The sequence below is a fragment of the Mastomys coucha genome, unplaced genomic scaffold (assembly GCF_008632895.1).
Source record: "Mastomys coucha isolate ucsf_1 unplaced genomic scaffold, UCSF_Mcou_1 pScaffold20, whole genome shotgun sequence".
Taxonomy (NCBI): Eukaryota; Metazoa; Chordata; class Mammalia; order Rodentia; family Muridae; genus Mastomys; species Mastomys coucha.
In genome coordinates this window covers 26,215,586-26,218,343 of record NW_022196903.1, presented here as the reverse complement: position 1 = coordinate 26,218,343, position 2,758 = coordinate 26,215,586, and the positions used below count along the sequence as shown (strand labels likewise).

The window sequence follows — 2,758 nt, the reverse complement described above, 5'->3', positions numbered from 1 at the left end:
TCGCTACCGAGGATCAGGTTCCTCCCCTCCTCCCCCTCCAGCTCCGGCCGCCGCCGCCGCCGCCGCCGCCTCCTTCTTGCATGACACAGCAGAACCGCAGCTGCAGCAGCAAGTCCAAACCATCCGCCCAGGAAGCGCCGCAACCAGGGCTTGGGAGGAGCGGATGGGGCAAGGCAGGGGTCTAACTCAGGGGTAGTCTTGGACCCACTTTGCACCATATACTCCCTCTTTGCCCAGGGTAAGCCGACAAAATGTGGTTCAAGCTGACCAGGCCGAGCCGTGGAGGAATGCTGGGGCTTGCCTGCAGAAGGGATGGGACCAGAGAGGAGGGGTAAAGGAGACCCCAGTAAAGGGCAGGCCATTTCAGGTGAAGAAAGGTAAGACGAGTCTGTGAAGTCAAGGGCCAGGCTGTGGAGGAGATTAAAGGAGGTCAAAGAGAGGGAAGGGGGTAAGGTTGCTGAGAAGAGAACCAGCTGCTTCTGCTGCTGCTCGTGGGGTTAAGTATTTGGGAAGGCCTGAGCTGGGTACATAAGAAAAAGGGCCTGAGCTGAGAGGTCCAGGCAAAAGACGGTTAAAAGGATGACAGAATTAGACTTGGGGTTGGAAGGCCAAAAGGATGGGTGTTAGAATTAGAGGGGACCTAATGAGTTCCTAAGTGATGTAGAAAGCCGGACAGTTGAGGCCAGGCTGGGCTGTAGATCCTCTCCTATCCACTCCTCGGTTACTGAGTTAGTGTTCTCTTCCTTTTTCACAATGCTGCCAACCTAGTTTTCCTTATAAAGACAGAAAAGTGTGAACCAACAGAGAAATAGCAATTTATCATAGATTTATTTATAGGATATTTCCATGGTACATAAAAATTTAGAGACAGAGAATTGCTATTCGAAGTAGACTCCCCCATACACACACACACACACACACACACACACACACACACACACACACACACACACGGCAAGTCAGTAAGACTAAGTACTTCAAACTATTAGTTTCCATACATTACTAGACACGAATAAGCCTCTGAACGTTAATACTTAAGTTAAATGCTAGCAGTGGGGACCGAATTAGTGGTTTAGAATATCACAAAAATACATGCTTGAGCTCTGTTCACATGCATGCATATATATGTATATATAATTTCTAGTGTGTAGCATGCACAGTATGATTAAGGGATAAGCATGTTTTCCTGATCATCTGATTTCCAACCAAGCATGCATTTTACAGCAGGCATCTTGTCACCATTTGGAAGAATGCGGTCAGAAAAGTAGTGCCCAAACTGCCACTTTGGTTTTGTCTGTACCTTACAGGTCATGGCTTCATACCTCACTTCCTGACACAAACAAGTTTTTACTGTTGTCAGCAACAAAGCCCTAATATAGCCGCAGAAGAGAAAAACTGCGTTGCATTTTGCCTCTTGAGAGCATCATCAACAGTTACCGGAGGAATGTAATTCCAGAAAGCTCTGAAACTGGTAGTGATGGTAATTATGGACCCAATGCCTGATTCTGGTTGTTATTTTTCTGGACATTTCTGTTCTACCAACGATCTGCGAGTGAGCTCACTCACTGAGAGGGCAAATCTGGCTTTTCTTTTTGACTTTGTAAAATTTAATCAGGCCTGATAGGGAACTCACAGCTCTTGGGGGAAAATAAAGTAGGAACCACGAAATGTCATTTTAACAGAGCGTGGGCTTGGTGACTGCAGAAAAGGATTTAAGGACGCTCCTGTTCCGCTTGCTGTGTAATGAGCACTGGCTCCACGCACGCACCGACGCCATAGCTCCCGGATGCAGTGGCTCTCTTATCTGGGCTTTCGCAGTGCCACAAGCCCCTTCGGGATGCTTCGAGGGGCTCCCGGTGGGTGGTGGTACAAACGCTGCGGCCGCCGCCGGTCCTGCTGCTGTTGTTGCTGCTGCAGTCACGTGGGAGCCCCTTTAAGTTTCCATAGAGAGGCCTCTCCGGTGTCACATGATGGACATGATATAATGAAACAACATTGTGGAGAGGAAAGCATTAGGGGAGCCCACGGCTACAAAACAAGTGAGTGAGAAGAGGTGGGAGAAAGAAACTACGCCACCTCCTCTGCAGCCGAGCGCACGCAGCAGCCTGGCGTGACAAGTGGGCGACGCCGGGGGCAGGGACTGGGGGTCGTCCGCCCGCTCCGGGGACCCTGCCGCCCACCGTGCGTAGAGCAACTTTTAACCGGCAGCCCCGCACCTGTCTCAAGAGTCGCCATCGCTCCCCACCACCATCCTGGGAAAATTCTAGAAGAATACGCTCTCGGAATCTACGTGCGCATCATTTTCCTCCTCGCTCCAGAGGAAGGAACCAGAAAAGAGAGCAAAGCGGTGTAGTGTTCAGCCTCAAGGTAAGTTATTTAGGATGGGGAAAACGGGTCCAGCAGGACTTGGGGACAGGATTTGGTGCTCGACTCCCACCTTGGGGGTGGAAAAGGCGTCCCCGCACTCCGGGTTAGGCAGATGGGTTGGCGCGTCATCTGTGCTATTTTCCCGGTGGACTCTTTTGACGTCCACCCTCGCACTCCCCGGGGGGCCCCCTTACCGCCCCCCGCCAGGGGCCTGCGGCTGCCTGCCAGGATGCTCAGGGGCGAGCGAAGGAAAGGTAGGGCTGCTGCGTGAAACGGGCATGTCGGAGCTATTTCGCCATGTTTGTGTTGCTAAGAGCACTTTTTTTCCCCTTTGCGGTGGCTTGATGCCACATGGCTTCTCCGGAGCTGCTGCCGGGTTGAGAGCGAGTGG

The 2,758-nt window shown here is 51.7% G+C and overlaps 1 pseudogene; it reads left to right on the top strand.

Moving 5' to 3' along the window:
* The first annotated feature begins 2,479 nt into the window (after positions 1-2,479).
* The window catches only part of LOC116098495, an 86,185-nt pseudogene continuing 85,906 nt past the window's right edge, over positions 2,480-2,758 (top strand).